Source organism: Lactuca serriola, chromosome 9 (genome assembly GCF_051521515.1).
Source record: "Lactuca serriola cultivar US96UC23 chromosome 9, Lser_US96UC23_V15, whole genome shotgun sequence".
NCBI classification, from domain to species: domain Eukaryota; kingdom Viridiplantae; phylum Streptophyta; class Magnoliopsida; order Asterales; family Asteraceae; genus Lactuca; species Lactuca serriola.
Genome location: NC_136416.1, coordinates 116,151,955 through 116,176,631, shown reverse-complemented (window position 1 = coordinate 116,176,631; position 24,677 = coordinate 116,151,955). Strand labels below are relative to the sequence as shown.

At 39.5% G+C, this 24,677-nt stretch overlaps 1 long non-coding RNA gene and 1 other non-coding gene across 3 annotated transcripts; one reads left to right on the top strand and one right to left on the bottom strand.

The window, feature by feature from the left end:
• Positions 1–6,932: 6,932 nt before the first annotated feature.
• Positions 6,933–9,293, top strand: LOC145073694 (uncharacterized). Of its 2 annotated transcripts, none has more exons than XR_013691505.1 (3): positions 6,933–7,488; positions 7,559–7,657; positions 8,943–9,293. It is a non-coding gene; the product is annotated as an uncharacterized LOC145073694 (long non-coding RNA). The 2 variants fall into 2 exon arrangements; XR_013691504.1 differs by having other exon boundaries at positions 7,565–7,657; positions 8,943–9,292.
• Positions 9,294–15,197: 5,904 nt separating this feature from the next.
• LOC145077437 (small nucleolar RNA R71) lies at positions 15,198–15,304 on the bottom strand. The gene has a single exon (XR_013693182.1). It is a non-coding gene; the product is annotated as a small nucleolar RNA R71 (small nucleolar RNA).
• Positions 15,305–24,677: the final 9,373 nt, after the last annotated feature.

Below are 24,677 nucleotides of genomic sequence, written 5' to 3'. Positions count from 1 at the left end.
CTAGTCCGGGAGTATGGATTGGGCACAGTTTTAGATCCGGGAGTATGGATCAGACCAATAGGTAAACTTGTTATTAATCCGGGAGTATGGATTAAGACATAGTTAATTGTCCCTAGTCCGGGAGTATGGATTAGGCACAGTTTAGATCCGGGAGTATGGATCAGAGCAGGATTTAGGTATAGTAAATTGTCCCTAATCCGGGAGTATGGATTGGGCACAGTTTTAGATCCGTGAGTATGGACCAGACCAATAGGTAAACTTGTTATTAATCCGGGAGTATGGATTAAGACATAGTTAATTGTCCCTAATCCGGGAGTATGGATTGGGCACAGTTTTAGATCCGGGAGTATGGATCCGACCAAGAGATTAGTTTAGATCCGGGAGTATGGATTAGACCAAGAGGTTAGTTTTAGGTCTGAGAGTATGGATCAGGTGGAGAGATTAGTTTAGATTCGTGAGTAGGGATCAGATAAAGAGGAAAAGTTTAGATACGAGAGTTCAGATCGTGTCGTTGTGAGGATCGATAGGGTGGGATAAGAGTTGCTTTTATATGGTGAAATTATATAATTTTGGATGTTCTATATATATATACTTATATATATATAACATTGTGGGATGAAAACCCTATATGCTCACCAGGCTCCCAAGCCTGACCCACTCAGTTTTCTTTGTATCACAGGTATTAAATACGAAGACATATTTCACAGAGAGATTTAAAGGAGATATAAATCAATTGTGTAATTAAATGTAAGTTCTGCTTATGCTTATATGTCTGTATCGGAACATGACATCCCGAGGTTTTATTATTGAATAAAAATACATTCTTTTTGAGAAATGATTTGATAAGTTATTATCATATCTTGTTTTGGGAACAAATTTCGCAACCGTATCTTTAAAAGATTACTCTGATTTTATAAAACAAAGCATAAGTAAAATCGGTCTTTTCTGGCCGTGAAAATGGGGATGTCACACTCATGCTCCTCCTGAGTCTTGGAATAAACCAAGATGTCATCGATAAAGACTATCACAGACCGATCCAGCATCGATCTGCATACACGGTTCATGAGGTCCATGAACGCGGTAGGAGCATTGGTGAGCCCAAACGGCATCACCACGAACTCATAATGGCCATAGCGCATCCAAAACGCGGTCTTCTACGTATCCTCCTCCCTGACCCTCATCTGATGGTATCCCGAACGCAAATCGATCTTGGAAAAACAAGACGCTCCCTGAAGCTGGTCAAAGAGATCATCAATCCTCGGGAGTGGGTAACGGTTCTTCACCGTTACCTTATTCAGCTCCCGATAGTCTATGCACATCCGATGCGACCCATCCTTCTTCTTCACAAACAGGATCGGGGCTCCCCAGGGTGAACTACTCGGATGAATAAATCCCTTGTCTAGCAGCTCCTGCAGCTGCGTAGACAACTCCTGCATCTCGGGAGGAGCCAACCGATACGGTGCCTTGGCTATCGGAGCCGCACCAAGAACGAGGTCAATCCTGAACTCCACCTGTCGCTCCGGAGGTATCCCAGGAAGCTCCTCTGGGAAAACATCTGCGAAATCTCGCACCACCGGAACCTCACTCACTGTCGCCTTACCCGCCTCCCGGGTATCCATCACATACGCGACATATCCTGTGCATCCCTGCTGAAGGTAGCGCCTCGCCCTCGCTGCTGAACATGCTGCAGGTCCACACTGCGGCCTCTCGCCATGAATCACTAACTCCCCCCCCCCCCGCCTGGGGTCCTGACCCGCACTAGCTACTGCGCGCAATCTATCACCACCCCATTAGGGCTCAACCAACCCATGCCTATAATCACCTTGTTCCCATGCAGCGGAATGGGAACCAGGTCTACTAAGTAGCGCTCCTCAAACAGACGCAATACGCAATCCCGAAACACCATCGATGCTCGCACCGATCGATCATCCGCAATCTCTACCTCCAATGGGCAATCCAACATGCCCGAAGACTCATGAAACTTCTTGTTAAGCGCAAGGGACACAAATGATCAAGATGCACCCGAGTCGAATAACACCTGAACTAGGATATCGTTCACATGGAACGATCCTAAAACATATATATATATATATATATATATATATATATATATATATATATATATATATATATATACCGAGCACATATCAATATCATAACATCATAAAATAAAATAAAATAAACAGGGAAAAGAATCATACCCGTCACCACATCGGGTGCGGCGCGTGCCTCCTCGGTAGTCAACTGAAATGCTCGGCTCCTCACCACTGGAGCCTCTGTCTTGCCCTGTCGGCCATCCGTGATCCGCAGGGTCGCTGGAGCTGGCGCCTTTACCGGCGCTGAAACTGTCAACTGGGGGCAATTGGCCTTCTTGTGGCCCCTCTGGTTGCAGTGGAAACACAACAACTCAGACGTTTGAATAGCCGAAATTGGAGTAGTACAATCCCTGCTAAAGTGCCCCGCCTTGCCGCACTTGTAGCAGCCTGCTGATCCCATTCTACATGCTCCCTCATGCGTCCTGCCGCATTTCCCGCAGCGGCCGGGTCCTCCTTGGCCTTTCGGCCTCCCATCTGATCCCCTGGGCTTCTTTCCTGAAGCCCCAACCACCTGCCCCGCCTCTGCCTTCCTCTTCCGAATGTGCTCTAAATCAATCTCCCTTTCCCTCGCCCTGGCGATCATGGACTCCATGGTAGGGTAAGCTGAAAAGCTGACATGCTCCCGGATGTTAGCCCGTAGCATATCATGATAATGGGTCCTCCTCATATCCTCGTCGCCAGCATACTGGGGCACCAACAAAGCCCTCTCCCGGAACTTGGCGGTGATCTCCGCCACAATCTCCATCGTCTGTCTCATGTCCAGAAACTCCCTAGCCAGCTGCTGAAGCTCGACAGCCGACACAAACTCTGCCCTGAATCTGGTCACAAAATCTGACCAAGTCATAGCCTCGATAGCTGAGGCTCCCAACGAGTTACCCACTGACTCCCACCAGTCACGAGCTCGATCTCGCAAGCACCCTACTGCATACCTCACCTTCGACCCCTCGGGGCAGAAGCTAGTCAACTATGCAGACTCAATGTCTGCAATCCATCGCCTGGAAGCAATGGGGTCTTTCACCCCGTGGAAATCTGGCGCACCACTGCCCCTGAAGTCCTTAAAGGACAGTGTGCGAGGACCTGACTGGCCAGATGCCATGTCGCTCCTGAACGCCCTGAGGCGATCCTCCATCAACTCGATGATCCCTTCCTTGATTGACCCGAAGATAATGGGAGTCGACTCAAGGATACCCCTGGTGATCTCTGACGCGATGAACTCGCGTAGACCCTCATCTACCTTCTTGGAACCTGATCCCGAACCTGACCCCTCTCCTGAACCGCCATCTACCGGCCTCGATCGAAGTACCACCATTCTGCAATACATCACAACAATCGTTAGAGATACTGATACTTCCTGAGGGATCACAACTACTTACAAGTTCCCTGGTCTTATCTTGGCCTTCCCTGGTTCGGGTACGGATCCTCTGCTTTCAGTAGTACGGGCCCATACTACCTTCCACATCTATCCGTACCTTCTTCAAGGACTGGCTCGACTCCACCAGATCCCTTTCACTATGGTTGTTCACTACTATACTCATCCTAGGATCGCCCTAGGGAAATCTCCGACTCTACTCGATCCAGTCCTCAGCTGCTGCAGACCTCCTTGTAATGCCAATTAGCCATTACCCGAATACCATCACACGTGATGAGGCTCAAATAATCCTTCGAGTACCCGACTCGTCCCTACAACGGTTGGACTCAAACAAGAGCTACGCAGTAGGATCAAATCTGGTACCCTAAGATTATTCAACCCTGATCACATGTGACGTGACGTATTCGCCTAATGGTTAATTCCCATTATTCAAAGTCCCACATAGCACGAAGCAAGCAGCATTCAGACAAGGGTAACAATCTCAATCAACTCTATCTGCTTACAGGAACAGTACTAGCATAAAGTGCTAAGCTCATACTATCAGGCATAACCTAATCAGGCTATCATACTTGCTGTCTACTCAATAACTAGCATGCAATTCTCATACAACTGAACACATAAAGCAGGCACATAAGGCATCACTCCTAGATCCTTAGTCCTATTCTAGCATGTTGTTCTACAAAAGCTGGTGAACATAACATAAACTTGTATGGGTACTTTGGGGAATACTTACTTGAGCTCGGCCGGTCGCGCACATCACACACTTCGTTCTTTCTCAAAACTCTTTTCTCAATTTTAGAAAACATCTTCTTTTAGAAAATCTTTTAATCCCTCGATTTGAGTTCAGACACCCCGAAGGTGAGTCCGAATCCCTCAAACCAGGGCTCTGATACCAACTTGTAACGACCCAAAATTTCACGTCCAAAAATTTCGTTTATAAAACATTACATAGAAAACGTTAACAATTAAAACATTGTTTAGTTGAACCACTTCTTATCAAAAACCAAATTAAAACCACAATATTCGATCAAACAAAATATCAGAGTATCAATCCCAGAATAAACTCGTAACTGCAGAAACAAGAGAGTGTGCATGTGTGTGACGTGCTGCTACCGCGCCGGCTCCTTTCCCCTAGCTGAGGAGGTACCTGAAACCAAAACTGAAAACCGTAAGCACGAAGCTTAGTGAGTTCCCCCATAATACCTCATACCATGCAAGCATATAACAAACAACGTTCAGCCAGGAGTTACGGGCCTCGCCCACACTCGGGAAGATACGGGCCCTTCCCACACTTTGCTAGCCGGGAGATATGGGCCTCGCCCACACTTGTGAAGATACGGGCCCTGCCCACACTTTTCTAGCCAGGAGATACGGGCCTCGCCCACACTCTACTATCTGGGAGATACGGGCCTAGCCTAACTCCAACCTCGAAGAGATATGGGCCCTGCCCACACTCCACCGCTAATCAAATAATATACAAGTATCACACAGACGACAAGTATAAGCAACTCTATCATATTGACACATATATCATACTTGACTAAACCCAGAGATACGGGCTCGGCTCACACTCTAGTACTAACATCTCGTCTACACGGGTCGGCCTTGGTGCCTTAGACCCGTTCCTACTGGAAAGGAAACTAACCTTGAAATAGCTGCTAATCTGGTAGAGAACTGACTGCCTACTGCTGCTCCGGAAATCCTCCGGCTGCAATTCCCACAACATACTCAATCAATCACTGCTAACAGTCTATTGTGTAAAATGACCATTTTACCCCTGATCATGACATAAGTCAAAGTTAGAGTCAACTTTCAGTTGACCCGACTCGCCGAGTTGGTTCACCAACTTGCCGAGTCCCTGTCCAATCGACGGACCTGGGTCCCATTTCAACTCGTCGAGTTAGGCGCTGACTCGACGAGTTCTTCTTCTAAACTGAGGCTTAAGTCCTTCAACCTACTCGCTGAGTTGTATGAACAACTCGCCGAGTTCATCTTCATCCGAAGAACACCTTATGCTGTGACTCACCGAGTTGTATGAACAACTCGTCGAGTCTGTTCTTGATCTAAGGAGATTGCCTTGAACTCGCCGAGTCAGGGCATGGACTCGCCGAGTTCCTCCATGGATGAGTTTGGCTTCCAACTCACTAAGTCACACCCCGTGACCCACTACACACACTCGACACAACGAAAAAGGGGACAACTCGGAGACTCACGAGCAGACTCGCCGAGTCGTCGCCATGCAATCACTATGTACGCGATTTTGCTCGATTCCAGACCATATCGTTTACAGATCTGGGTTCCTAGAGCATGAATGACACGTAAAGTTTCCAACTTTATGTGTAGATACTCACCAATGAGGGATTTAGGGCTCAAAATGCCTCAAAAGGGTAGATCTAGGGTGAACAAGCAACATGGGTCCATAAAGGTAACAGATCTGAGCTCCTGGAGCTCAATCTTGCCTAGATCTAAAGGCCAATCAACTTATTACGACTTATAATGCACATACAAGCTTGGGGATTGGCTCAAGAATGACTTAAATGAAGTAATAATCATAGAAACAGGGGGAAAACGGGTTATACCTCAAAGGAATTGCTGAGAGAGCACAAAGATGCTTGGATTCCTTCCCTTCCTCTTGATCTACTCCCCTTTTGCCTCAAAACCTTCAAGAACACACAACAATTGCTTCAAACTCTCAATGAACAAGCTTAGAACGAGGGTTGGGAGCTCTGCGGGGGGGGGGGGGGGGGGATGGGGGCTGGCTTGGGGCGGATATGTTGTTTAAATAGGGTGCAAACCCCTGAACTTCGGGTTTCATCCAACAGCGGTGACTCGCCGAGTCCAGGATATGGACTCGCTGAGTCGCCAACTTAAACGTGTCCCGGGGTCCCGTCTCTACTCGACGAGTCGGACCTATGACTCGTCGAGTACAAGGCTAAAAAAATGGAAAATACTTAAATAAGATTTACGTACCAGGAACCAGATGCTACAACTCAAGCCATTACACTTTTGAGATATCAAAGTGCCATAACTTAACTCTTTTTGGTCAACATTGTATGTATATTTATGTATGTCTATGTATGTATGTTTATGTATGTCTATATGTGTATGTATGTGCGAATGTATATGTGTGTTTATGTGTGTATTTAAATGCGTATGTATATTTATATGGTTATGTGTATGTGTATATGTATGTACTCGTGTATGTGTATCTACGTGTATTTAAAAATCACAAAATAATAATAATAATAATAATAATAATAATAATAATAATAACAATAAACGGTTGTGGAAGTGGTTAAAAGTAATAGTGGACAATGTTAGTATGGATGTGGCATTCCTAGCCGATTGGTAGATTTGTTGGTTATGTATGGAAAATACCCAAGTTCAAGTCCCACCACCCTCGTTTTTTTTTGTTTTTGTTTTTGTTTTTTTTTGCCTTGTTCAGTTTAGGGTTTCATATTTTTTTTGTACGCCTCCGCCTCCATTTTAGCGATCGACTCCTACACTCCTCGCTTCTATCTTCCCCCCATCGTCTTCTGTGAACGCTACCCAAAACCACCCCTCCCCTCGTTGCTCGTCCCTTCTCCGACTCATTCACCCGTTCTCCGCCTCCATTTTAGCGGCCGTTTCCCTCTATCGCATTTACTTCATTCGTTTTCCCTCTTCTCTTTCACAGTTGAACTTGCTCCTTCCATTCACACACTCTCTTTCGATTCCCCTCTTCTCTTTCACAGTCTGTGCCGCCGCCGGAGTTCCTTCTTTCCTGCTATCGCCATTACTGTCGTCGCCGTATCTGCCGCCGGAGTTCCTTCTTCGACTTTAACTATTTATGGCATTTTAAACCAATTTATGCATCAATTTTTGGTAAGTATTCCTGTTTTTTGTTTTAATTTCAGGATAAGGAGGCAAATTTCACAACAAGAAGACTCACGCCCCCTGCTATAATGTGTGAGGCATGTTTGTTGGAAAAAATGGTCATGTAACCGTCTAAGGTTTAAATGTGAATAATACATCTTTTCATAAGTGAGTATGAATTTGTTCTTATCTTTGATGTCTTGCTTAACATCTAATGTTTTTTATACTTTCTGAAAAGTTTCAGGTCAGAGCTTTGCATTACTTGCATTCCAACTGCATGATTTCATTGTGACATGAAGCCATAAAACATCTTGGTATGTTCTGGGGTGATCTTAAGGTAAATGTTTGGAAACTCAACAATATTTATGTTAAATAACAACTTTTTTAAGCCATAACAATTTGTAATGACTAAAATTACAATTTATTTTAGCCATAATCATTCCCCTTTTCCATATGAAATAACTTTGTATTTTGGGTTTGCACGAACAATGTAGACACATATAATTGTCTTTACTTTCAATTCAAGGTACAATCATTAATTATCCTTACTACAAACCATACTATTTGTATACGGAAAAAAAATGATGTCCCACTTCGGAAATAGAAGGAAAAGAAAATAAGGGTATTGCTTTAGTAAGAAAAGAAAATTAAAATATCATTTGATATAAACAAAATTAAGAATATGAAATGAAAGTAAGATGTTATATTAGACAACATAATGAAATTACATTTCTTTTTCTTTCATTTAGTCCGATCAGAATGCAAGAAATATTTGTATTTTTTGTGATCATTGATAAGAACACTTGTCGGCCTTTATCGATTCAGCTTACTCGGTAATTTGCCAAGCAATCCACCATATAATTCTCAAATTTATGTATGTAAGCATTTAAATAAACATTTGTAGTTGACACTTTTAATGTGTATTATTAGACACATTTAATGTATTATTAGACAATGTTCATTTGTAATATGTATTTGTATTTGAGACTTTTAGGTTTATTAGTTTTATTGTAATGTTATTTGTTTTTTGGTTGAATTTCAATATTATTATTAGCTTAATGTAATGAGTTTTTCCAATATTTTGAACAAAAAAAAAAACTGGATTTTTTATAAATTTTTGCTGTTTTTTTTATTTTAAATTAAAAGTGATTACCTACGGATTACCTACAAAAAATCCGTAGGTAATGTTAGCCGTAACAATTCCGTAGCTATATATTTCTGTAACAATTGCGTAGCTATTCCATAGCTATTTTGTTCCGTAGGTATCCATTTCCGTAGCTATTCTGTAGGAAATCCATAGTTATTTATTTCCGTAGCTGTTTCGTAGCTATGTTAGCTACGGAAAATTCCGTAGCTATTCCGTAGCAATTCTGTAGCTAATCCGTAGCTATAATTTTCCCACGGGCTATTATGCTACAGGCATTTTTTCATAGCAATTCCGTAGCTATTTACTTATAGCTACAGAATAGCTACGGATTGTGCTGTAGCTATTGCACCGGTTTTCTAGTAGTGTATGGATGTTTATATCGAACAAGAAAGCTTTAACCTTCTTTTTTCCGATCTAATTGGTCAACCAACTTTGGAAAGTTTAACTATTTAAATATGAACGTGATTTCTTGTAGGCAAGGCTGGGTCAATTATTTGATGATCAATATCACATGGAAGCTCTACAGATGGCAAATTAGTTCTCATGATCAATTAACTGTGGCACTCTACATATGACACATTATCATAGTAAACATTGCATCGTTTACTGGCTTACTTCTATTATTCGTAGAATGACTAAATGGAAAAATAACAATGCACTTTTGTTTATTTGTAAATAGATGTTAATGATATAATGATAGAAGTATAGAATGGATCGAAGGTTGTTGAGTTTGTATGGTGGATTTTTAGTGTCAAAGTATGTATTGCTTTTGTGATGCCAGTTTGTTTTGTTGGAATTGGTTTAGTATTAGTCGTCCATATTCTCATTTTGACTTTGAAATTCAACACCATATTCTTATTTTATTTTGAAATTCAAACAGTAATTTTACTATTCTATTGAAAGTCTTTCTTTATTGTCACAATTTCACCTGAGTTCGTAATACAAATGAGCAATGGATTGACATCAAATATATTTTTTCTAATGTAAATTATGGATTTTATGTATATTGAATTGATTTATAAATTTCAAAAGACATTTAAATATTAATTTACTTGGTTATACTTACATAGGGTTGTTTATAAATGTAGGAATGAATAATAGAGTTGTTTATAAATATAGGAATGAATATAAAGTAAATATAAAAAAAAGAACCACGTGAAGTATAATTACAAAGAAAAAGTATAATTACGAAGAAAAAAAACTTAAGTAAAAACAAACAATAAATAATTCAGATAATATGAATATCCTAAGTTTTGGAAAATCACCATCCGAGTCCGTATCTCAAATTTCGGATTGAATTTATCGATTCTAAAATGGAATCTCGGGATTCGAAAATTATTGAACACCCTTATCACATGGGCTGCCACCAAAGAAGACAAATGATATATTACGATCCACATCATCTCGATTGATTCAAGCAATCTAGCAACGATCGAATATGAATCGCATGACTACTTGGAAAACTAAGAAATCTGAAATTAGATGTTAGTAGGAAGTAAATTATTGATATATGTGTACCTATTGACTCTAGGATATAAGGTTGGACAGATTCGTCCAATTTTTTTGGTGGGTTGATGGAGGTACCGTCGGCTACACCGCCCCCTCTAGGATGGTACCGCAATTTGAAAGAACAAGCGGGATATGTAACCGGTTGCCGCTTACTTTTTCTACTTTGTCTCTCTTATCAAATCTTCTATTTTTTAAATCTATTTTACCCTCTATACCACTTCAAAAACCATACCTTTATCTTTCATTTTATTCGAATTCTCTCAAATTCCATTATCACTTTCTCCAATTCCAATCTAATTTCATTTCCTAGCCAATCTCAAACATTGACGCTTTGGAAGATAATGATCGGGGAAATCGATAAAAAAATCGTTTGATTTTTGGGGAACAATGTTGCGTCATTTTAAACAACAAATTGGAGGTTGAGATCGTGCAACACATAAATAACGCCAAAGTTGGATTCTATTGTCTTGGACATGTACTGTTTTTTGGAACATAACATTTTTGTAAAAGAAACATATCTTCGAAAAAACTATTCGCCGCCGTCGCTTTGCACGGGTAACGGCTAGTGTGTGTGTGTGTGTGTGTGTGTGTGTGTGTGTGTGTATATATATATATATATATATATATATATATATATAGTGACATTTAATAGAGAACCATTATCAACCATTGAACCAAAGAACCAATTTTTTTCAACTTTTAGAACTTATATTTTATAAAAAAATAAAATATAAAATAAAGATACAAGAAATTTATAACATTTTCTAGGAGGCTTCTCAGTTGAATATATATATATATATATATATATATATATATATATATATATATATATATATATATATATATATATATATATATATATATATATATATATGTATATATATGGTTGGGTTGAACAATGTATCATTTTAAACCATTGAACCAATGAACCAATCTTTTCTCAACTTTTACAACTTATTTTTTATTTAAAAAAAGAAACTAAAAATATAAAAATTCATCGCTTTTTTTCCCTATTCCATTGATATCAAATTCGATATTTCTGTTTTATTTTTTTTATCTGTTCAGATTCACACTGTGAATCTGTGCAGATTCACAGTGTGAATCTACATTTGTATATGAATTCACAACGTGAATCCAAATAATATATAATTTATTTTTTTAGCATTTACAATGTGAAATTATAAATTAAGATATTTTTAGATTTTTTTGATAAATAATAAACTCAAAAACTTGAAAAAATAATTGTTCCTTTTTTCTTGGGTTTAAAATTATTCTTTGTTGAACTTATATATATATATATATATATATATATATATATATATATATATATATATATATATATATAAAAGTTGGTTCATTCGAAAACATAAATATCTTGCGAAAACGCGAAAACATATTTTCTCTTATAAAAATCAAACACAAGTACTATAACAATTAGATTTATTAGCAATAAATTAAAGATAATAAGTTTACATTGGGATAATATTGATAATATAGATTTAACGACGGTTTTAACAACTATTTTTTTTTCACGTCCTTAACCACTTTTAATTTCATGTTTTCATAATCAAAATGTCAAAAATCATGTTTTGCTAATATGAAACAATATCTCACATATCATCGATTATCATCATGTAGTTCAATGTTTGGATGGATTATTGTCCAAAATATAAGGTTGAGGTGGCACAATCTCATAGTTTTCTCTTGTTTTCGCAAATTATTTGCATTTTCGCATAAACCCTCCCCTATATATATATATATATATATATATATATATATATATATATATATATATATATTGAAAAAAAAAACAAAAAACAAAAATAATTTTATTTTTATTTTTTTTATTTTTTAAATTATTTTTCTTTCTAATTTCATATATATATATATATATATATATATATATATATATATATACACACACTAGGAAAGTTCTAGACCCGTGCTTTGCACGACCCGTTCTCAGTGTGGTGATAATTGTTTCTCACCAACTCTTTAATCACTGTTAAAAGTCGTTTGATTCTTAGCTAACTTAATAAGATTTCATTATCTGTTATCCAAATAATAAAAGTCCAATATAAATACCAGAAATAAGTTGTAAGGCTCATATAAAGCAAGACCGATTGTAACACCTAGAATCAGAAAGACCAAGAAAAGAAAGGAAAGGCTTTAAGTCAATAGTCAACTTGTCGAGTTCAGGGAGGAACTCGACGAGTCGGAGCGGGATCCGGGGCATAAAGTAAGTGACCGATTCGGCGAGTCGGCTAGTGGACTCGGCGAGTCTGGTCTGGATGAGGAAAACCCTAATCCCGGGGGTTGTGCCTTATTTAAAGAACATCACATCCCTTCCCTAGCCTCTAAACTTCCCTTTTGAGATCCATAAACCCTAAATCGTGAGTGAGAGTCCTTGGGAGCAATTTGGAGCTTAGATAAGGGAGTTTTGTGAAGAGATATTGAGGATCAAGAAGCTTGGAGCAAGGGGCTTTGTAGGGAGTTAGATTATTCTTCAGTGGGAGGTCATCCTTGAGGTAATAAGCTGTTGCTTTGGCTTTATTGCAATTAGATCTATTATTAAATGAGATTTTGGGGATATTTTGGTAAGATTGAGATCTATTTCGGGTTTGGGACTTACATATGAGGTTGCTACTTCAGATCTAGGGTTGTGATGGTCCAGAATGTCTTAAAGCTGAAGTCAATAAGTTATTGGTGAAGCCCCTTTGTCTTAAACCCTAGCCCTAGAGTGTTTTGGGCCTTTAGCTCCTTGGTTTCATGTAAAGTTTGCAACTTTATGTGGGGGATAGACTGTAGAAGAGTGGATCTATGGATTGGAGCCCCTGCATGGCTCAAAAAGCTAGGCCTGGCAATCGTGTCATGTTCGGGTTGGCGTGTCGCAGGTTGGCGGGTCAAAATATGCCAACCCAAATGATATTGCCATATTTATATCTATTTTTAGGCAATATTTAAGTACATTTTTATTAATAAGTTGGTAATTTGTTTAGAATAATGGTACTTATGGGCTTAAATGTTATTTGCAGCCAAAAAGAAGACATTTTGAAGAAAAATGACTAAAAGCGTTAAAGGAAGAAACTTTGGGATTAAAAGATTAAAGGAAAAGAAATTCTAGAAAAAGCGTTCTCACGTCGTGAGAACTGGAAGATTCACGACGTGAGAGTTAGTTCTAGAAGATATGTACGCGGGTGAAGGAATCCTTGACGGGCACGGTTATCTGGAACTCACGACGTGAATATCTTATTATTCACGACGTGAATTTATAAAAATCAGAAACTATATAAACCCTTGACCATTACGAATAGAGGGGACTTTTGGCTAGAGAAAGGGGTTCCAGAAGGCGATTTTAAGTAGAAGAGAAGTCCTGGAAAGAAGCTTTCAACACCAAAAGAGTGAAGGTCCATAATTTAGTTTACTTATTTGTTACTTAGGAACATGTTTCATTATACTTTGATTTGTGTTAGTGTGTTAGTTGCTATTATGAGCAGCTGAATCTAGCTACTCTTGTTTAGCTAGATGAAGCTTCTAACTTATGAATAGCTAAATTTTTATGGATTTATTTAGTTGGTAAACTGCTTGTGTTTGATTTTTAGTTACCTAGCATGCTTGTGTTTGTTTCTCTAGTTGCTTAATGTCATATTCTGTGTAGCTTAGTGACCATTAACTGCATGAACTTGTTTACCCAATGATTTAGTGAACATTAAATTGTTAGAGCTTGGATTGACCAATCTTAGTTAGTAATTAGAATAAATAAACTTACCTGTGCTAGAGAACGTGGATTGTGACTATAATTGTGTTTACATAATAAATCTTACATAGCATATTCATATTCATAATTGGTTCTGTGTTTAAATGTGTGTGACCATACATAGTTTGACATGAATTAATTAATTATTGGTAAAGTTAGAATTAAATTACTAATACAATTAAAACCAACTTGATAATCCATAATTATTAGCTAGCCATAAGGACGAAGTGGATTCGAACTAAACAAGAGTGTGTTTTTACTTATTGATTGAATTTGAGTTAAGCTCGTCTAATCTTGTAAAATCAGATAAAACCCTTTCTAAACTTGTTAATAATTAGGTTAATTTGATAGCAAGTATATTAATTAGTAACACCGTTCCCTGTGATCGACACCTGACTTACCTAAGCTATACTGTAATCTGACTAGGTACACTGCCTATAAGTGCATAGTTAGTTTAAGTTTGTTAGGTTATAAATATTAAAATTAGTGGGTACTTTCGTACACATCAAGTTTTTGGCGTCGTTGTCAGGGAGCAATGTGTTTATTAGTTTATTTAGTTGCATTAGATTAATCGACCCTTTTTGTGGGATAAAATCTGCATAAAAGTGAATTAGTTATTTATTTTTTTTTATTAGCTTAGTAACATATTATTTTAGCAAAATTTTTTGATATTTGTTTCTGTCACAGAATTCACGACGTGAGCTGTATAAACTCACAACCTGAGAACTGTAGTTTTTAGTTTTTAAGTATTTCCTTTTTCTATTTAAGTTTTACGTTTTTATTGTGTTTAGTTTGCAGGAGTTCATGACCAGAGGATCTACCACACCTTTGGTGCCACTAATTGAAGATCCTGAAGCTGCACTTCACAAGAAGACTGATAAGAAGACGCCATAGCAAGAGCTAAAGTCAGCATTTTCAAGAAAGTCGGGAAAGAAGACAGGAGAGTCAAGTTCATCCTCAAGGCACAAGAGCAATTTTGAGCACTTGGATCAAATACCCGTCCAAACCGAATCCGAATACGATACCGAGCCGGGATTTGAAGAACATACGAGTGAACCCGAGAACGAGCCAAGGAACGAGATGGAAGCAATTGAAGAGATGTCCATGGGAGCTTACAAGAATCGGATCCGAGAAGATGTGGGACCCAGTTTAGTCCAACCCGCAATACCTGCCACTGCCACATTCGAGCTGAAGGGGCACATCTTGACTACACTGAAGGATATCCCATTTTTTGGAAAAGATCATGAGGATGCTTTTAAGCATCTAGATGAAGTCAATGACATTGCGGATTACTTCAATGTCCTAAATGTCAACAGAAACACCGTCTTGCTTAGGATGCTTCCCATTACTTTCAAGGGAGCTGCTAAGGAGTGGTTAAAATCACTTCCACCGGGTACAATCACCACTTGGGCTCAGATGTGTGAGCAATTCCTGGACCAATTTTTCCTGCCATCCAAGATAGCTAAACTCAATAAGGCAATAGCCAACTTTGAGCAACAGCCGGGGGAGTCATTATACGAAGCATGGGAGCGGTACAAGGGCTTGCTCAGAAATTGCCCTCAGCATGATCTAAATGTGCAACAAGAGATGTCAATCTTCTATGATGGGGTCAACGTTATGACAAGACAACTCCTTGACTCTCAAGGACCTTTGACAAAGAAAAATCCAAGGGAGGTCAAGGAGCTGATTGAAGAATTCGCGAAGCACTCTCGCGAATACCACAACCCTAGGCAAGATGGAATCAAAGGCGGTGGAGGGGCCCAAACTGAAGAAATAGCAGCTGTGATGGCTATGCTGAATAATTTGGATCGAAGGATAACACATATGGACCAGTCAATTCATGCCATGAGAGTGGGTTGCGAGAGGTGTAGTGGTCTGCACTTGACCAAGGACTGCAATTTAGATGAGCTTGGGAACATAAAAGCTCAAGTGTGCTACTTGAGTGGGGATAAGTGTGATGAAGACTGGAGGAAACCAAAGAAGGAGTGGCTTCCATATGAAGAGTATAAGAAGAAAAAAGAGGAGAAGTATAGGCAGACAGGTCGAGGCTTCTATCAAAAGGAGCAGCCACCAGCTGAGAAGAAACCCGATCTAGAGACCATGTTGATGAAGTTTATGGAAGCTTCGGAAAAGAGACACGATGCTACTGATTCTGCTATTAATGAACAGCAAACTTTAATAAAAAATCAGCAAGCCTCCATCAATAACCTTGAAGTACAATTTGGTCAACTAGCCACTCTGGTTTATGAGAAGTTGTCCCCAAAAAATCCCGAAACGAAGGCCCAATCTCATGTAATGGCCATAGACACTGAAGAAGAGGCCATCTCTGAGTTCTTAGAAGCCTTAGAAGTTGAACAACAGCAGCCCGATCCAAAGTTGAAGAAGCCCAAGCTCGAAAATCAAGATGCTGCTAAATTGCAGAATTCACGACGTGAGCAATGTAAGTTCACGACGTGGGCCCGTCATGAACAGAAAAATTATGTAGCTGGTTCGGGTGATCAGCCACCTTTGCCTTTTCCTTCCCGAGCTACCCTTAGTCCACTGGAAAGAGAGCATATGGTGTTTGTTAAGCACGTGAAGGGTATCCTGATTAATACTCCTTTTGTCGAGTCCTTATCAAAAATTCCCGAGCATCAGAAATTACTGCAAGATTTGATAGACACTCGCCAGCAATTAAAGAAGCATTCTAAGGTGATTCTAAGTGAGCAAAGCTCAAAAGCTGTGTTGGGAGAGACACTTAAGAAGATGGGAGATCCTGGACGTCTCACTCTTCCGTGTGAGTTTGGCAACAAAATGAAGGTTAATGCTTTAGCCGATTCTGGGGCTAGCATTAATTTGATGCCTTATTCATTTTATCAAAAGTTGGAAATTCAGAAGATGAGGGCTAAAAAAATGACTATTCACATGGCGAACCGTTCAGTGACACAACCCCGGGGCATTGTGGATGATATTTTAGTAAAAATTGGAAAATTTGTTTTTCCAATAGATTTTGTAGTGTTGGATATGAAGGAAGACCCCGATGTTCCAATTATCCTTGGTCGTCCATTGCTTAACACTGCTGGAGCTCTTGTTGATATTCGCGAGTCTAAGCTCACCTTGAGGGTTAGTAATGAAAAAGAAATTTTTTGGATAGAAGATGGCTTCCAAAGGAATCATGTTCAAGAAGAGCTGTTCACAATTAATGAAGACAATGAACTAGAAGAACTAGAAAAGCTTATGGAGGAAGAGATCAAGACAGTTCATCAAGTCAAAAGAACAAAACCAAGAGCATCTGTTCCATATTTGGTTGAAGTCATTGCTTATAAGAGTCCACCTTCTTGGGTAAGCGAGGATGAGGAGATGACAAGTGATGAAGAGGAGGTCACTTCAAGGGTGACAAAGCCAGTTGTGAAAGAGGATAAGGATGCTATGGAATGCAGGGAGGAAACTAAAGGGACCAAACGCAAGCTTGATGAAGAAGAGGTCAAAGCTAAAAAGGAGAATTTGAAGAAGGCGTACAAAAGACGAGTTCAAGCTTACAAGAGGCGATTCAAGGAACCAAAGATCCTAGTGGTGGATTCTTTTGAGGACTCAACGTAGGAGGCACGGAGTCCAACTCAAGACTCCAAGAAAAAGAAGCGCTTCTCGGGAGGCAACCCGAGTTTGGTTTGCATTTTTTCTTTTCTTTTTGCATTTTAGTCTTAAAAACATAGATCATGTCATCCAACTTGATTATAACATAGTTAAACACTGAATGTGGGGACCCTAAAATGGAAGTAATAATAATTGGAAATTTTAGTTGAAAACCAAAATTGATTTAGAATAAATTTTTCCTTCCAGACCATATTCACGACGTGAATTTTTAGGAATTCACGCCGTGAATCGTGATAAAAACCGGATAAATACTCAATAATAGAGTTTAGCCCATTAGACTAAGAGGTCCAAGATCAATCCGTGAGTGCATGGCCCAATTTTAGCCCAGATAAAATTCACGACGTGAATCTTTACGAATTCACGACGTGAGTTTTCAAAGACACGAGACCACAGAATAAAGCCCTAAAAAACCAGTTGACCCTCCATTTATTTATACCGCACGAAGTGGAAGCGAAATCTGGTCCCCCCTTGGTCCCCATTGCTCCGATTTTAGCCGACAACTCTACAAGTTTTCTTTGTGCTTACGTACTACTTCCATCAAAGGTAATGAGTCTTAATTATTAAGCTTCATTTTTCTTAAATAGTTGAATTTAGGGCTAGGGTTTGTTCATTTCTTAAATGGTATGAAATGTGCTCTAAGATTCGTGAATTACCCTTGGAATGTAGTTGATTATTGGTTGAAAATGTTATAGGAGTAAACCCCAAGCACCATCATGGCCGATTTATACAGAAACCAGAACGATTTTCGGACCTGACTACGAACTCACGTTGTGAATTCTTAGGAATTCACAACGTGAATTCTGGATTGTGAAGTTTCTTTTTTCTTTTTATTTATAAATTGTTAGGTTGTTGTTTTGGCTGTGTTTGTTCCTTGTTTTTGCAGAAATGGCACCTAGAAGAGACTTACCTCTTGGGATTGTGAGTTTACACCCATTTTACGAGTTTCCAACCACTACACCCCGAGATGTTTACACGCGATGGAATACTTGGTTGGGATGGCTTTACAATCGAGAGTTTGTTGTTGCTCCCACTATTCAGTGGGCAAGGATGAGGGAGGTTGTCTTGGTTGATAGGATGTCCCAATACCTAACAAAAATATTTTTAGGGGACAGATTTCAATTTACATGCAAAGGGTGGTTTAACTTGTTTAACATCCAGGAGCATGTTTATAAGGAGATTTGTGTGAAGTTTTTCTCCACGGTGACATTTCATGACAATGTTAGAGATCCCACTTTTCCCCGAGCTTTGGTCTTTTGTTTAGGCGGGGAGTATCGGGAGTGGAGTTTAGTGGAGTTTTCTCACCGTATGGGGTTGTATGAAGCTCATGAGACTATCACTCATGAGTTTATTTTATTTTTGAGGGACGCCACGCGGGTGTATGCGGATGGGGTCTCGGGGCCTGAGTTATGGAGCAACATTGCCACTGGAGTGTTTAAATCCGGTGTATCTCCCGAGAGTAGCATCAAAAGCCCGATACACCACCTCATCCATCGCTTAATCACTTTCTCCATTCATCACAAATGCCACGGTGATAAAGTTACTAAAAGTAACTTGTTCTTTTTATGGTGCATCTTACAACCGAGTGTTTGTTGCAATATTCCGTATTTCTTGGCACGGTATTTGGCAGACTATGCGACAAGTGCTCGTCCTGGAAGCCCCATTTGTGGAGGGCATTTCGTTACACGATTGCCCTGATCTTATGGCCTCCTTGTTCCTGAAATCACTCGTTCTCTAACATGTATTGAGGGGAATGAGTTTAGTATGGGGTATCTGGAAACAATGAGGGTGGTCAAAAACTATGGGACACATTGGGGAATTGTTCGAGATGATGATGATGATGATGATGATGATGAGGAGGAGCCGGCCGACCAACCTGAACCATAACCACGGCCGAGGCGCGGGAATGTGAGAGGACTAGGAGAACGCTGGCAGCCAATACATCCACCCGCATCCATGATGGGAGCACCTTTTGGGAGTGACATGGCTGGTTATTTTGACCAGTTATCATTGAGTGTCAATTGGATCGGAGGTACTATGGAGAATATTGTCCGAAATCGTGGGGTGGAGCAGCCGCCTCATTTAGGGTATCATTACCCGATTTGCCCAAGATGGATGGAGTATGGCGAACGTGGAGGTGATGGAGCTGGAACCAGTGGAACACATGATGATGAGGAGGAGGATTGATTGTTGTTTATTTTTATTTTATTTGGTTTGTTTTTGGTTTGTTTTTATTTTGTTTTTGTTTGGTTGGGATTGTAAGAACTTTTAAGATATTAAGTTACTTTTATTCTTCTTTGGTGGTTATTTCTCAGAAATTGCTAGGAGCGCCTAGAAAGGATATCAAGATATAAGTGCGTACGTTTTTAGCCGGGAGTTTTTCAAGTCGAGAGTCGAGACCCATATTTTAAAATAAGTGTGGGGTGAGTCAAGAGAGTGGATAGTCAGCGAAAGAGTCAAAAACTGGTGAATTGAGAAGAGTCTTAATACATTAAGACATTGGTTGAATTGTGCACATTAGAAGAAGATTTGACAATGTTTTTCTATCTGCCCAGTTTTCATGACGTGAACCCTTTTTGCTCACGTCGTGAGTCACTTCTTAAGGGTTCCCAGGAATACGCGTAATTGCGCCTTCATGTCGTGAATTTTCTTAATCTCATGTCGTGAATCTAAGGTTTTTACAAGTTTAAGGCCCTTGACATATTATTATTCCATGGGTTGATACCATTCTTCTTGTTGTAGGGTCTGAAAGGTGTTGCGTCTTAGGCTCGCTATTTAGTCCATTTAGTCTCCGGATTGGGCCTGTCCATCCGTGAGTTATTTTTTTAGGGTTTTGTATTTATAGGTGCTTGCATGCATCTTAGTACGTAGGATTTGGAAGTCAATTATTCTGAAAGATTTGATTTTTATTTGTTTGTAACCCTAACAGCCTCTACAGCGGAAGTTCTTTATCGAGCTCTGCTGAGGCTTGAATCTATTGAATCATTCGACATATTTTGATTCATTCTTGTGTTTTGTATTGCTGTTTTTCGTTTTTGTGATTAACCTGTTAGAAGATCTAAACGATCAAAGAGTTTCTTAACTCATTAATTGGTATCAAAGCAGGAGACTGTGTAATTCATACACATCTCTTCTGTGAAAGAAGTGATTAGGGTTTATTCTGCATTTACTGATATTTATTGAGCCGTCACTCCATAATTGACGTATCTCATTATTTATTCATCTTGCCCTAATATTACGTATTACAAGTCTGATCTTACAACAGGTTAAACGATCAAGCATGGACGATTCTCAATCCAATCCTATCAACATCTCAAACAGTATAGGATCTACAACTAAGATTCCAATTCTCTACACTCAAGATTACGAGGTTTGGGCGCATCACTTTGAAGACTACGTCATTGGATCTGAAGATAATGGGTATCTGATATGGGAAGCTATTGTGTCTGGACCATTTGCTCATTCAGGAACATCCAAAATTATTAAAACTCAAAAGGAGTATAATGATTTGTTAAAAGATGTGAAAAATGTTGCTTAGGACGAAAAGGAGAAGTTTCAGTGCAACATCAAGGCATTGAGACTGATTCGATTCACTCTTCAATCTGACACGTTTAGATTGGTAAGTTCCTGTAGTACAGCTAAAGAAATCTGGGATCGGCTGCGAGAGTTGTATTCTACAGATGAAGATCTGGAGCACTCAATTCAGACCTTGCTTCTGTCTGAATTTGGAGAGTTCAAGCAAAATCCTGATGAGTATGTTACACAGACGTTTGATCGCTTCAATCATCTTCTCAGCAAGATGATCAAACATGATATTGAAAGGAAGCTTATTGAACAGAAGGTCACTTTTCTGAATGGTCTAAGATCTGAATGGAGAGCTGTTGTGTCAACAGTTAAAGCACACGAGCAGTTCAAATCATACTCGATGGCAAAACTGGTGGGAATTCTGAAATCCCAAGAAAAGATTGTGCTGCAAGAGAAAAGCGTGGTTTCTAGTCTGGGGTCTCTGGCGCTTCTGTCCAAGGGTAAAAGTGTAGAAGAAGATGAAGAGGATCTTAATCTAGGAGATCACGATCTGACAGCCGAAGACTATGCTTTAATGGTGTCAAATCCTAGAAGGTTTATCAAGAAAAAGTTTCCTTCCAACAAAAATCGTAATTGGCAGGGAAGCTATAGTTCCGAAAGAGTGAAAGATGAACCGAAGGTTGAGGAGTCGAAAAAGGAAGCAAAGGGTGAAGCTGACTCTGGTGTCAGTTGCTTCTACTGTGGGGGAAGGAATCACTACGCAAAGGATTGCATGCTGAAGAAGATGGAAGAGAAAGACGAAGAGAAAGATGAAGAAGCAAGTCTTATGAAAAGACTGGAAGAGATAAAAAGGAAGAAGGCTGCTACTAATTCTTCTATGAATGCTCTTATTGTGCAGGGTTCGACAGAGGATGACGAGTTCGGTGGCGTACAGGTGTGGTCGACCGACTCAGAAGATGATGAGGTGAGAAAACCTTCTCATGGAAAGGCTTATGTCGCAAAAGGTGGTGAAACCGGTGGAAGATGTCTGATGGTGACCGATATATCTCAGATGAGGGGATACAACACTGATGGTGGAAATGAAGAGGCAAGGAGCGAGAGGACTTATGCTTTACAGCAAAACCTCTCAGTGTGCAGATCAGTGAACTTGATGAACTGATCAAGAAGGTACAATCTATTTTTGTTTCGTTTAAAATTCCACAAAAATCATATGAAAAGGAATTAAATAACTTGAATTCAAGAATTTCAAATCTAGATAGTTGTTTAACTCAAACACGGGTCACAAATTCTAATCTGACTGACCAAATAAGCAGGGTGTCATCCAAGAGTGAGGAGCGAAGGATGTGGATTGAGCAGAAGGAGTTGGAGCTAATTAAGTCTAGGGATGAAAACATTTATTTGCAAAGAGACAATCTGAAATTGTTAAAACAAAGGAATGTTTTTTGTTTGATCGCTAAAAGGCTTTATGCTAACATTACTCAACTACATCTAAATTGTAAAATAGGGCAGAAGATACATCGCATGATTCTACCCTTCCTTGAGTTTAAGGAGGATGAAATCGATGCCGAAGCATACAACTGTGAAAGTGTTGTATCTTCCGATGATGTTAATCCTACTTATATGTATGGTCTGGACAAAATAGAATCTTTTATAAAGTCCAAAGACCATAAGGACATGCTTAAAAATCTTTTGGATGAAAATGATAAGCTGAAACTCGGGACCGAAACCATACAAAAATTTGACTCATTGAGTACCAATTTAAGTTCAGAAAACAAAATTGATGTTGAAAACGCATCTGAACTTAATGAGGACGATGATATGAGTGAAATTTCTGTAGAGGATGAAGTCGACTGTTCTGAGTTTGTCAAGAGCGAACCCGAAAACCACAAAAACCTGATTTCTAAAAATTCTGTGGAATTCGTTCGTTTGTCCAAAACTAAGTCCCCAGCCCTTAAAGAAAAGGCCGTTGTGTTTCAGAAGGTTAGAACTACTCCCAATCAGGTGTATAAGGTCACAGGAGTAACCGAACATCAAACAGCGGAACTCACTGCCATAGTGAACGAAGATAATGCAGATAGCTGTGATGAGTTTTTCTGGTCATCACCTATAGACAATGCAGACGTAATGGTTGGTATGTCGGAGCGAACATCCTGGAAGACCAAAGGTAGATATGTGCCCAAACTGTTGAATAAGCCTACCAACTTTGACGTACCAAGTACAAGTGGCACAAAAGAAATTCCTGTAGAAGAAGTCACCTCCACAAGCGAAACCTCATCTATGAAGAGTGAACCGGTTGCCAAGAAGCTGAAACAAAAAGCTAATATCCACAGACAATCGAAACAGGTGAAAAATCAAAAGCAGCAGAGAAACCTGAGATACAAGAAAAATCTCTCAGAGCAAAAGCAGTTTTGGCGCTCTCAAAATCCTCATTACTCTTACCATGATAAAGATTCTAATTCAGAGAGAAAGACTTTCGGGCCACACGAAGAACTGAACCGAAAGGATAGGTTCGGTCCCGAAAGCAACAGCAACCGAAAAACTAGTTTCGGTCTGCCAAATAATAACAGGCAAAGACCTGATTTCAGTCCATCAAGCTTTTATAATAAAATACCAAGTTTCAGACCACCAACCAACAACACCCAAAAATCCAACTTCGGCTCATCATCAAGCGGCTACCAAAGGTCCAGGTTCGGTCCCTCTAATGACCACAAACGAAAGGGTCGTTTTGAACCCCAAGTCAGGAAAGACTCTCATTCTAATTTCTTTTCCTCTAATTCTTCTCATTCTCAATCTTCTTCTAAACCCAATTCTGTTCCTACACAAAATTCAAGATCATCAACGAACTTGAAAGGAAAAAGGAAGATTTCCTCAGCCAAGGAAGACCGAAAGCAGACTAAAGTCCATACCCCAGAATCTGAATCCAAAAAGCATGCAACTAATCCTAATAAAATCAAAGTGTTTACCATTAAAAGAAAAGATGAAACAACCTTAATAAAACGAACATATCTTGTTGATGTTTCTCTTACTATTCCTGAACCTGTGAAAGGCTCACGTGGACCCAAGAAACTTTGGGTTCCTAAATCTGCTTAATTTTTGCAGGTTATTAGTGACGAGCAGTTTGACGAAGAATGGTATATTGACAGTGGCTGCTCACGTCACATGACAGGAAGGAAGGAAGAGCTAAGGGATTATCGATCACTTCAAAATGGTGGCAATGTCAAGTTCGGTAACAACTCCTATGGAACAATAAAGGGTTATGGGATGATTACCAATGGAGACTTCACAATAAGAAAGGTGGCATATGTAGAAGGATTGCAACATAACCTCATCAGTGTATCTCAACTGGTGGGAGGTACCGGTCTCAAAGTTTCATTCGACGACGAAGGCTCAAAAATTATAGAGAAGAAATCCAACAAGGTCATTCTCAAATCAGATCGAAAAGGCAAAATGTTTCCTCTGAATCTCAGACCAATCAAAAGGAATCCAGCCATATGTCTTTTATCCAAAGCTCATTCAGACGAAAGTTGGTTGTGGCACCGAAGGCTCTCACATCTCAACTTCAAAGACATCAACAAACTTGTCACCGGAGGTCATGTTCGGGGTCTTCCATTGCTCAAATTTGATCGAGAACACTTGTGCGCTGCATGCGAAATAGGGAAACAAATTCGTCAAAGTCACCCATCAATTATAAACACGAAAGTTATTGAAAAACTTGAGTTGCTTCACATCGACTTGTGTGGTCCATCATCAATAGAGAGCATTGGCGGTAGCAAGTATATTCTTGTTATT